This window comes from Sapajus apella, unplaced genomic scaffold, assembly GCF_009761245.1.
Source record: "Sapajus apella isolate SASKATOON/1434 unplaced genomic scaffold, GSC_monkey_1.0 scaffold43, whole genome shotgun sequence".
NCBI classification, from domain to species: Eukaryota; Metazoa; Chordata; class Mammalia; order Primates; family Cebidae; genus Sapajus; species Sapajus apella.
The window spans coordinates 14,887,327-14,900,154 of NW_022436983.1; the positions used below are offsets into that span (position 1 = coordinate 14,887,327).

At 47.0% G+C, this 12,828-nt stretch overlaps 1 pseudogene; it reads left to right on the forward strand.

Moving 5' to 3' along the window:
* The first annotated feature begins 6,130 nt into the window (after window positions 1-6,130).
* LOC116566625 lies at window positions 6,131-11,502 on the forward strand (annotated as a pseudogene).
* The last annotated feature ends 1,326 nt before the right edge of the window (window positions 11,503-12,828 follow it).

The window sequence follows — 12,828 nt, forward strand, 5'->3', positions numbered from 1 at the left end:
GTAGAGACGGGGTTTCACCATGTTGACCAGGATGGTCTCGATCTCTTGACCTCGTGATCCACCCGCCTCGACCTCCCAAAGTGCTGGGATTACAGGCGTGAGCCACCGCGCCCGGCCTGGCCTGTATATCTTAAACGTATTTGATTGATGTCGCATATCTCCCTAAAAATGTATAAAACCAAGCCGCACCCTGACCACCTTGGCTATATGTCCTCAGGAGCTCCTGAGAGCTGTGTCACAGGGTGTAGTCACTCATATGTAGCTCAGAATAAACCCCTTCAAATATTTTACAGAGTTTGAATTTTTTTTGTCAATACTGGTCTTCCTGTTTTCCCCCTTGCCCCGCTTACATAGTCTGTCTGGGTATGTAAATCATGTCATTCCTGAAAAACCACCCAAGATTTCCTATCTCATTGAGAATAAATTACAAAGGACTGAGCTCAGCGGCTCATGCCTGTAATCTGAGCCTTTTGGGAGGCCGAGGCTAGAGGATTGCTTGCTTGAGGCCAAGAGTCTGAGCAACATGGTGAGACCCTGTCCCTACCAAAAAAAAAAAAAAAAATTTTGCCAGATGTGATTCTGTGTTCCTGTGGTCCCAGCTATTCTGAAGGCTGAGGTGCTACCACAGGCACACACCACAACACTACAAAAAAAATATTTAAAAACTACCCAGGAGGCCGGGTGTGGTGGCTCACGCCTGTAATCCAAGCACTTTGGAGGCCAAGGCAGGCGGATCACCTGAGGTCGGGAGTTCAAGACCAGCCTGACTAACATGGTGAAACCCTATCTTAAAAAAAAAAAAACTACCCAGGTGAGGTGGTATGTGCCTGTAGTCCTAGATACTCAGAAGCCTAAGGCAGGAGGATTGCTTGAGCCTAAACATGGAGAAACCCCATGAGAAGCTTGAGGCTGCAGTGAGCAATGGTTGTACCACGGCACTCCAGAGTGGGGCAACAGAGAAAGATCCAATCTCTCTCTCTTTTTTTTTAATTATTAGAGATAGGTTTTCACCATGTTGGTCAGGAGGCTGGTCTCAAACTCCTGACCTCGTGATCTGCCCACCTCAGCCTCCCAAAGTGTTGGGATTATAGGTGTGAGCCACCGAGCCCGGGCTTTTTTTTTTTTTTTTTTTTTTCAGGTGGGGTCTTGCTCTATTGCCCAGGCTGGAGTGCAGTGGTGCCATCTCGGCTCACTGCAATGTCCACCTCCCAGGTTCAAGCAATTCTCCTGCCTCAGCCTTCTCAGTACAGGTGTGTGCTACCATGCCCGGCTAATTTTTGTATTTTTAGTAGAGGTGGGGTTTCACTATGTTGGCCAGGCTAATCTTGAACTCCCGACCTCAGGTGATCTGCTCACCTCAGCCTCCCAAAATGCAGGGATTACAGGCATGCACCATCATGCGTGGCTAATTTTTGTGCTTTTAGTAGAGATGGGACTTTGCCATGTTAGCCAGGCTGGTCTTGAACTCCTGACCTCAGGTAATCCTCCTGCCTCAGCCTCCCAAACTGTTGGTGATTACAGGCATGAGCCCCTGTGTGTGGCCCATTTTTATTTATTTTATTCTCTTTTTTGAGATGGCATCTTGCTAGGTTGCCCAGGCTGTAGTGCAGTGGCGTGATCTTGGCTCACTGCAACCTCTGCCTCCCGGGTTCAAGCTGATTCTCCTGCTTCAGCCTCCTGAGTAGCTGGGATTACAGGTGCAGGCCACCATGCCTGGCTAGTTTTTTTTTTTTTAAGTACACTTTATATTTTATTTTTCTCCAGAGAATAGTTGTTTTCAGTCTTTTAAGGACTCAGCTCCTTACATGGGTTTTGGTGAGGGGCGTGGGGCAGCACCTGTAGGTCTAAATCAGAGTGGGTGTTCGGTCGTTGCGGGCTTCACCAGATCCATTCCTGACTACTTTGCTGTGAATTACACAACTCACACAGTAATGTAGCTTCACATTGAGCTTGGGAAGCACATAAGCATCGAAGACGCTTGCTTCAGAAATGTCCCCAATTGCTGTGGCCTCCACTATGTTTCAAATGATGAATTTCCTAATGGCCCTGTCCTTGGGCATGCATCGGACACAGTTTGTGCAGTGAGTAGGCTGCATGTGGCCGCGGCCCTTTTTGGCACCACCGTTGTGTCTTCTCTTCTTTATCATCTTGGAGGCAGGAACGGGAGACCTAATTTTTGTATTTTTTTTTTTTTTTTAGTAGAGACAGGGTTTCACCATGTTGGTCAGGCTGGTCTTAATCTCCTGACTTCGTGATCTATCTGCCTTGGCCTCCCAAAGTGCTGGGATTACAGGCATGAGCCACCTCGCATGGCCTCCTTTTTTTTCTTTTTGAGGTGGAGTTACATTCCTATTGTTCAGGCTGGAGTGCAGTGGCTCACTGCAACCTCCGCCTCCTGGGTTCAAGCAATTCTCCTGCCTCAGCCTCCTGAGTAGCTGGGATTACAGGCATGCACCACCATGCCTGGCTAATTTTGTATTTTTAGTAGAACTGGGGTTTTAATTTTTAATTAAAAATTTTTAATTTAAAAAAAATTTTTTTTTAATTTTTAAAAAATTTTTAATTTTTTATTTATTTATTTTTTGAGACGGAGTCTTGCTCTGTCACCCAGGCTGGAGTGCAGTGGCGCCATCCCAGCTCACTGCAACCTCTGCTTCCTGGGTTCAAGCATTTCTCTGCCTCAGCCTCCCAAGTAGCTGGGTTTACAGGTGTGTGCCACCACACCTGGCTAATTTTTGTAATTTTAGTAGAGACAGGGTTTCACCTATGTTTGCCAGGCTTGTCTTGTACCCCTGACCTTGTGATTCACCCGCCTCAGCCTCCCAAAGTGCTCAGATTACAGGCATGATCCACTGCGTCTGGCCTATTTATTTTTTTTGGACGGAGTCTTACTCTCACCCAGGTTAGAATGTAATGGCACAATCACACCTCACTGCAGGCTCAACCTCCGCAAGCTTGGATGATCCTCCCATCTCAGGTTTGGTATTTTTAGTAGACACAGGATTTCGCCACATTGCCCAAGCTGGTCTCAAACTCCTGGGTTCAAGTGATCTACCTGCCTTAGCCTCTCAAAGTGCTAGGATAACAGGTATGAGTCACTGTACTTGACCCCTTTATGGTAAATTTATTCAAAGAATTATCTATCCCAGCATGGTTCAATAGAAATATTAACCACATACCTAGTAATTTTTTTTTTTTTTTTTTGGAGACGGAGTTTCGCTCTTGTTACCCAGGCTGGAGTGCAATGGCGCGATCTCGGCTCACTGCAACCTCCGCCTCCTGGGTTCAGGCAATTCTCCTGCCTCAGCCTCCTGAGTAGCTGGGATTACAGGCACGCGCCACCATGCCCAGCTAATTTTTTGTAGTTTTAGTAGAGACAGGGTTTCACCATGTTGACCAGGATGGTCTCGATCTGTTGACCTCGTGATCCACCCGCCTCGGCCTCCCAAAGTGCTGGGATTACAGGCTTGAGCCACCGCGCCCGGCCATACCTAGTAATTTTTTAATTTTCTTTTTCTTTCTTTCCTTCTTTGTTCTTTTTTTTTTTTTTTTTTTTTTTTTTGATGGAGTCTTGCTCTGTCACCCAGGCTTGGGTGCAATGGCACAATCTTGGCTCACTGCAGTCTCCACCTCCTGGGTTCAAACAATTCTCTGCCTCAGCCTCCCGAGTACCTGGGATTACAGGTGTGTGCCAGCACACCTGGCTAATTTTTGTAATTTTAGTAGAGACAGGGTTTCACTCATGTTTGCCAGGCTAGTCTTGAACCTCTGACCTCATGATCCACCCACCTCAGCCTCCCAAAGTGCTGGGATTACAGGTGTGAGCCACTGCGCCCGGCCTTTTTTGTTTTTTTGAGACAGTCTCAATCTCTCACCCAGGCTGGAGTACAGTGGTATGATATCAGCTTACTGCAGACCTCCACCTCCCAGGCTCAAGGCCACTTCAGCCTTTCCAGTAGCTGAGACTACAGGCATGTGCCACTACATATGGCTAGTTTTTAAATTTTTTTGTAGAGATGAGGTCTCACTATATTGCCCAGGCTGGTCTTTAACTCTTGGGATTAAGAGACCTTCACGCTTCGGTTTCCCAAAGTACTAAGGTTACAGGTATGAGCCATCACATCTAGCCAGTTTTTTTTTTTTGACACAGTCTTTCACAGTGTCACCCAGGCTGAGGCAGGACGGTTGCTTGAGCCTAGAAGTTTGAGACTCACTGCAGCCTCAACCTCTTCAGGCTTGGGTGATCCTCCTACCCCAGCCTCCTGAATAACTGGGACTACAAGCATACACTACCATGCCCAACTAATTTTTGTATTTTTTTTTTTGTAGAGAGGAAGTTTCACCATGTTGCCCAGGCTGGTCTTGAACTCTGGGCTCAAGCAAACCAGCCAATTTTTATTTTTCTAGTTAACTACTTTTTAAAAAGTCCAAAGAAACAAATGAAATTAATTTAATATCTTTAACTTGTCTGGGTGGTGGCTCGTGCCTATAATCCTAGCACTTTGAAAGGCCAAGGCAGGTGGATTGCTTAAGCCCAGGAGTTCAAGAGCAGCATGGTGAAATGTTCAAGGCAACATGGCAAAACGCTGTCTCTGTACAAGAAATACAAAAGTTACTTGGTTGTAGTGGCGTGCACCTATAGTCCCAACTACTCGGGAGACTGAAGTGGGAGGATCACTTGAGCCTGGGATCGCACCTCTGCACTCCAGCCTGGGTGACAGAGTGAGACCCTAGCTCAAAAAAAAAGAAAGAAAAAATCTTTAGTATATTCAGAACATTTACATTTCCACATGTAATCAATATTTCTCAATATTATAAAAAGATGAATGAGATATTCTACATTTTCTTTTTTTTTTTTTTTACATTTTTTTTTCTTTTTTGTTTTTTTTTTTGTTTTTTTTGAGACAGAGTTTCGCTCTTGTTACCCAGGCTGGAGTGCAATGGCGCGATCTCGGCTCACCGCAACCTCCGCCTCCCGGGTTCAGGCAATTCTCCTGCCTCAGCCTCCTGAGTAGCTGGGATTACAGGCACGCGCCACCATGCCCAGCTAATTTTTTGTAGTTTTAGTAGAGACGGGGTTTCACCATGTTGACCAGGGTGGTCTCGATCTCTTGACCTCGTGATCCACCTGCCTCGGCCTCCCAAAGTGCTGGGATTACAGGCTTGAGCCACCGCACCCGGCCTTTTTTTTTTCTTTTTTAAGATGCGGTTTCACCATGATGGCCAGGCTGGTCTCGAACTCCTGACCTCAGGTGATCCACCCACCTCGGCCTCCCAAAGTGCTAGGATTACAGGAGTGAGCCACCGCGCCCAGCTGATATTCTACATTTTTCAACACTAAGCTTTGGAACTCTGGTGTGTATTTTGCACTTACAGCTCAATTCATGGGAGCCACATTTCAAGGGCTCAATAGCCACATATGGCAAGTGGCTAACCAAGTAGATGGCACAGGTCTACACTCTTTACACTTCCTCGTCTGCTATGTACTCAACCAACACTAGTCTGGCCTATGACCTTGTCACTCCCCTACGGCTCCTTTATCAATGTTACTATGACTTCCATGTTACCAAATTCAATGGTCTTCTCTCTGGCCTCAGCTCTCTGTAGTCACCAGCACAGATGATCATTCCTGCCATCTTGAAATGTCCCTCTTGATTCTCTACCTCCTTCAGTGGCTGCTCCTTCTGACAGAATTTTTCTCAGCCACTTTTGCTAGTCAGAGACCTCTGACTGGTGATGCTGCTCCTTGGGCCTTGCTTGGCCTTGGGCCTGCCTCAGGATGTGCCCCACTCATTTGGTCACCAGACCACCCCTGGCTTGTGCTCGGCCTTATGCACAGGACTAACTCCAGCCCACCTATGTTTGCTTGAACCTGTGTTTGGTGGTTTTCAAGCTCTTGTCCCACATCCAAGAAGAATGAGGTTACACTGATAAGTGAAACATGAGAAGGATGGAGAATAATTTTATTGAGGGATAAAACAGCTCTCAGTGGATAGGGGTTGAGAGGGTGGTCAACCGCTTGGAGTTGGGTGGTTTCTCCCCCAGTGTGGCTGAATCCATTGTTGCTCTAGACCGAGCATAGAAAGTTAGCACCAAGACATAAGTATGCCAGATTGCAGGGTCATTTATTATGCCGGCGACCACAGAGGACTCACATCTCTCCAACCTGTGGCATCGAAAGGAGGGTGCCAAGACTTTTTATACCCGAAAAACCACCTTGGGAGTGGGGGTGAGGAGCGGGGATGGGGATGAAAAGGCTTCAGACATTCCAAGGGCCAGGGGATTCTGTAATTCACCTCCTGGGCAGAGACGATGGTGGGGGTCTCCAGACATTCCAAGGACCAGGGGACTTTTGTCATTCTGTTTGTTACTTCAGTGGTTTACAGAAGTCAAGATAAGCATTTGTTTACACATTGTCTGGGTAGTGATAGAAGTCACAGATTTTAGTTACTTATTACAAGTCACAGGAGCCAGGATGGAATTAGCCTGGGCTGCTTATTTTAGTTAGTACCGGTAAGCAACTGCTAGCAATTCTGGCAGTTATTGATAAGAAAAGGCAAGCAGCTTTACATAGTTTGCAGAACAAACTAGCAGTTCTATTTACAGAAGCCAAGGCCAGCAGTTATTGTGAGGAGAATGGGGCAGCTGCTGCAACTTATTTAAAAAACAGTATTGCATTTTATAAAAATGGCGTTGCTCAGGTTCTGGCTGTAGGCCAGCACAATATCACAACAGGGCTTTTAGATGTTCAGAATAGGTGAGTGCAGGCTGATTGGTTTGTGAGTATGCAAAAAAAAGTTAAAGGCACCAGTCAAAGGTAGGCATGATAGTATAAAACTAATTAGGGAAGGGTAGGTATATGTGAAATAGGTGACGGGTAGAGATCAATCAGGAAAGCTTGCCAAACGGGAAGACAGGTTCTCAATCTGCTCTGTGGATTTCACTTAAAGCTTGGCTTTCAGCCTTTAAACTGGCTTTGGCTTGGGGGTGGGGTTTTATCAGAGACCCGCCCCTATCTGCCTAGGCTTTCATCTGCCTCCTGCCTCTATAACTCTCAATCTTCTTTGGTCTCTCTTCCTATACTGGTTTTCCAAATGCTGAAGTTTTTCTAGACTTTGTCCTGAGCCCTGTTTTATATCAGTTGATTTTTTAATTTAATTCAATTAATTAGTTAATTAATTTATTTATTTTTGAGGCAGAGTCTTGGTCTGTCGCCCAGGCTGGAATGCAATGGCAAAATCTTGGCTCACTGCAACCTCTGCCTCCCAGGTTCAACTGATTCTCCTGCCTCAGCATCCTGAGTAGCTGGGACTATAGGCATCCGCCACCATGCCCAACTAATTTTTGTTTTTTAGTAGAGACAGGGTTTCATCATATGGTCAGGCTGGTCTCAAACTTCTGAGTTCATCATCCGCCTGCCTTGGCCTCCCAAAGTGCTGGGATTACAGGTGTGAACCACTTTGCCTGGCTCTGTTTAAATACTTTTTTAAAGAAACAAATAAGTATAAATATCAGTCAGATCATGTCACTCCATTTTGGTTTCTCTTTGCACTTTTAAGTTTGTTCGCCTGGTGAGTAACAAAGATTCTCCACAAGAACACAGGCTCACTTTTCTTTTCTTTCTTTTTTTTTTTTGAGAGTCTCACTCTGTCACCCAGGCTGGAATGCAGTGGCATAATCTTGGCTTATTGCAACCTCCACCTCCTGGGTTCAAGTGATTCTCCTGCCTCAGCCTCCTGAGTAGCTGGGCATGTGCCACCATGCCTGGCTAATTTTTGTGTTTGTAGTAGAGACAGGGTTTCACCATGTTGGCCAGGCTGGTCTCAGACTCCTGACCTCAGGTGATCTGCCCATCTTGGCCTCCCAAAGTGCTGGAATTACAGGCATGAGCCACCACACCCAGCCAAGAAAGCAGGTTATCAATAGGAATGTTATTACTGGTGCAAGGGCACTGGTAGTGTTCTCCAAGGAGTATCTTTTTTTTTTTTTTTTTTTTTTTTTTGAGACGGAGTTTCACTCCTGTTACCCAGGCTGGAGTGCGATGGCACGATCTCGGCTCACCGCAACCTCCGCCTCCTGGGTTCAGGCAATTCTCCTGCCTCAGCCTCCTGAGTAGCTGGGATTACAGGCACACACCACCATGCCCAGCTACTTTTTTGTATTTTTAGTAGAGACGGGGTTTCACCATGTTGACCAGGGTGGTCTCGATCTCTTGACCTTGTGATCCACCCGCCTCGGCCTCCCAAAGTGCTGGGATTACAGGCTTGAGCCACTGCGCCCGGCCTTCAGGAGTATCTTTCCAAGGGAAAGTGACCAGAGGTTTTTATGGGGCAAAAGAGAGAGGGAGAAGGTGTGCGTAGAGGAGGGCTCCCAGTGAGTCATGATGTGAGCACATAGGTCACGTTTTGATAATGAAGCTGAAGCTCCTCCAGGGTGGAGGCTTTGGTATGGGAATGTGAACCTACCATATCTAAGACAGGTCTCAATCAACTTAGGAAGTTTATTTTGCCAAGGTTAAGAATGCACCTGTGACAGCCTCCAGCGGTCCTGATGACATGTGCCCTATGTGGTCAGGGTACAGCTTGCTTTTATACACTTTAGGGAGCCATACAGGTAAGATTTACATTGGCTTGATTTGGAAGGGTAGGACAACTTGAAGAGGGGGCTTCCAGGTCATAGGTAGATTTAAACATATTCTGGGCCAGCCTCGGTGGCTCATGCCTGTAATTCCAGCACTTTGGGAGGCTGAGGTGGGTGGATCACCTGTGGTCAGGAGTTCGAGACCAGCCTGGCCAACATGGTGAAACCTCATCTCTACTAAAAATACAAAAACTAGCTGGACGTGGTGGTGGGCACCTGTAATCCCAGCTACTCAGGAGGCTGAGGCAGGAGAATCACTTGAACCTGGGAGGTGGAGGTTGTAGTGAGCTGAGATCATGCCACTGCACTCCAGCCTGGGTGACAGAGTAAGACTCCATCTCAAAAAGAAAAACAAAACAAAACAAAACATATTCTGATTGGCAGCCTGGCGACAAAGTGAGACTTAGTCTCAAAAAAAAAAAAAAAAAAAAAAAAGAGGAATGTCTGGGTTAAGATGAGGGGTTGTGAAGACCAATGTTTTATCATGCAGATGAAGCCTCCAGGTAGCTGGCTTCAGAGAAAATAGATTGTAAATTTTTTTTTTTTTTTTAATCAAACTTCAGGTTTGTTTTGATGTTAACGCTGGAGGGTTAATATGAGGCATTTCTGGGCCGGGCGCCGTTGCTCACGCCTGTAATCCCAGCACTTTGGGAGGCCAAGGCGGGTGGATCACGAGGTCAAGAGATCAAGACCATCCTAGTCAACATGGTGAAACCCCGTCTCTACTAAAACTACAAAACATTAGCTGGGCATGGTGGTGCATGCCTGTAATCCCAGCTACTCGGAAGCTGAGGCAGGAAAATTGCCTGAACCCAGGAGGCGTAGGTTGCGGTGAGCCAAGATCGCACCATTGCACTCCAGCCTGGGTAACAGGAGCGAAACTCCGTCTGAAAAAAAAAATATATATATATATGAGGCATTTCTGACTCTACTTCCCCTCATGGCCTGAACCAGTCTTTCAGATTAAATTTTAGAGTGCCCTGGCCAAGGAGGAAGTCCATTCAGATGGTTATGGGGGGGCCTTTGAATTTTATTTTTGGTTTATGCTAATGAGGAAAGTTTCCTGGGGTTGATCTGTAAGTTGCTGGGGTCTGTCAGAAGCTCATTCCAACAGCAAGGTGACTGCATTCTACACAGGCTGCAGGGCAGGAGGCTGTAAAACAGGCCGTTTGCTTAAGTTGATTAAATTCCTATCATTTCTGGGTCCCATCTGTTTACACTTTGAATAAAATCTAAATTCTTTTTTTTTTTTTTTTTGAGACGGAGTTTCACTCATGTTACCCAGGCTGGAGTGCAATGGTGCGATCTCGGCTCACTGCAACCTCCGCCTCCTAGGTTCAGGCAATTCTCCTGCCTCAGCCTCCTGAGTAGCTGGGACTACAGGCAGGCACCACCATGCCCAGCTAATTTTTTGTATTTTTAGTAGAGACGGGGTTTCACCATGTTGACCAGGATGGTCTCGATCTCTTGACCTCGTGATCCACCCGCCTCAGCCTCCCAAAGTGCTGGGATTACAGGCTTGAGCCACCGCGCCTGGCCAAATCTAAATTCTTTTTGTTAGAAATAAGTTCTCAGTGCCACAGAGGCAGACCAGCACTCTGAAGAAAAGTTTCTCAACAAGGCAAAGTTTACTTCTGCAGAAGGGTGCTACCTGTGCCTATAGCCGTCCCAAGAGCACACTGAACAAAGGAGAGAAGGAGTTTTTATTCCTAATGCAGTTCCTGTTTCTGTTGAAAATCAACAATCATGAGAACATCCTGTGCCTCCTACTTACCATCCTCCTTATCTAACTTGCTTGTTCTGCTTCTGTAAATTCTGCTTCAGCTAGGCTCCTCCTCCCCTACCTTAAGCAAGGTATAAAAAAAAATCCAGCCCCTTCCTCGGGGCCAAAAAAATTTTAAGCATTAGCAGCTTCTTGGTGGCTGGCTAATTAATAAGGAACTTTTTTTTTTTTTTTAATCTTCTATTTATTTTTTTTAGAGACGGGGTTTCACCACATTGGCCAGGATGTTCTTGATCTCTTGACCTCGTGATCCGCCTGCCTCGGCCTCCCAAAGTGCTGTGATTACAGGCTTGAGCCAACACGACCAGCCCAACAAGGAAACTCAAAGCGGGTCGGGTGTGGCGGCTCGTGCCTGTAATCTTAGCACTTTGGAAGGCTGAGGTGGGTGGAGCACCTGAGTTCAGGAGTTCAAAACCAGCCTGGCCATCAGGGTGAAATCCCATCTTTAAAAAAAAAAAAAAACAAACTCAAAGTGTGGCGCTGTTCCATCTAACTCACTTAGGTATAACACACCTACCTGGTCAAGTATGGCTGTGCACTGAGCCTGTGTCCCCGTCCTTTGGCAAAGGAGTAGAGTTTGACCCCTTACCACCACAGGAAGTAAGGTACACCTCCTCGGTCAAGTACAACTCACAGCAGCACAGCACTGACAGTGTGCAGCTGCCCCGGGCCTGGCCATGACCTCCTGCAGCCAGACGGTCGCCTACATCCCCAGCTGCATGTGGCGCAACTATAAGGCTGAGGGGCACTTCGAGCTGTGCCACAAAGCCACGCACTTCCTAAGCACCACCATCGTCTACTCCAAGTACCCCAAGACCGTCTACACCACCACCCTGGATTACAGCTGCCATAAGATGCTGAGGAAGTTTCTGTCCAGCGTGGAGCTCAGAGCTCGGATGAACTCAGCAGGCTGGGCTGGGGTTGAACCTGCTCCTCCCCTGTGCTGCCCCCAGCTACCCGGGCCAACCTGGGCAACCTTGCTCTTCATGTCATTCCAGCCCCAGAGGGGTCTAACCTACAGATGCCTCCAAGCCCAGCTAGGGGAAGAAAAAAAAAACACTGCTTCTCATAATTATTGAGGTCTTCATGTTTTAATTTTCAAGCTGTTTTTAAAAGGCTTGAAAATGCGTGTGTCCTGGTTTGCTGCTGTGTTGTTTCCCCAAAATCTCAGTCTGATGAGGCAATAAAAAGACCACTAGAACAGAAAAAAAAGAAAGATTCTTACTGTGGGAACCTCCCTTTTCATCTGCCCCAATGTCTGAGGCGTTGCCATACTAACTTACCACACCTTTTTTTTTTCCTTTTTTTGAGACGGAGTCTCGCTCTGTCACCAGGCTGGAAGGCAGTGGTGCGATCTTCGCTCACTGCAACTTCCTCCACCTCCAGGGTTCAAGCAATTCTCCTGCCTCAGCCTACCAAGTAGCTGGGCCTACAGGCCTGCACCATCACACCCAGCTAATGTTGGCCTGGGTGGTCTCGATCTCTTAATCTCATGATCCACCTGCCTCAGCCTCCCAAAGTGCTGGAATTATGGGTGTGAGCCACAGCGCCCGGCCTATCTCATTTTTTTATAAAGTGGCTTAAAAAAGCTTCAGGAGCTGGCCTGGTGTAGTGTCTCATGCCTGTAATCCCAGCACTTTGGGAGGCCGAGGTGGATGAATCACGAGGTCAGGAGTTTGACATTGGCCTGGCCAACATGGTGAAACCCTGTCTCTACTAAAAATACAAAAATTAGCCAGGCGTGGCGGTGGGCACCTGTAATCCCAGCTACTCAGGAAGCTGAGGCAGGAGACTTGCTTAAACCTAGGAGGCAGAGGTTACAGTGAGCCAATATTGTGCCACTGCACTCCAGCCTGGGTGACAGAGCAAGAATCTGTCTCAAAAAAAAAAAAAAGGAAAAAGAAGAGCCAGGCTTTGTGGCTCATGCCTGTAAACCCAACACTTTGGGAGGCCAAGGCAGGTGGATCACCTGAGGTCAGGGGTTCAAGACCAGCCTGACCAATATGGAGAAACCCTTTCTTAAAAATAAATAAATAAAAATTAAAAACAAAAAAGAAAAAAGAAATGAAGCTCGGTCTGGTGCTTTGGATCCGTTTCCATCGGTCCTTACAGCTGTTTGTTAGGCCCTAGCAACCAAAATGGTGAAGCAGATTGAGAGCAATGTTGGCCGGGCGCGGTGGCTGACCTGTAATCCCAGCACTTTGGGAGGCCGAGGTGGGTGGATCACGAGGTCAAGAGATCGAGACCATCCTGGTCAACATGGTGAAACCCCGTCTCTACTAAAAATACAAAAAATTAGCTGGGCATGGTGGCGCGTGCCTGTAGTCCTAGCTACTCAGGAGGCTGAGGCAGGAGAATTGCCTGAACCCAGGAGGCAGAGGTTGCGGTGGGCCGAGATCGCGCCA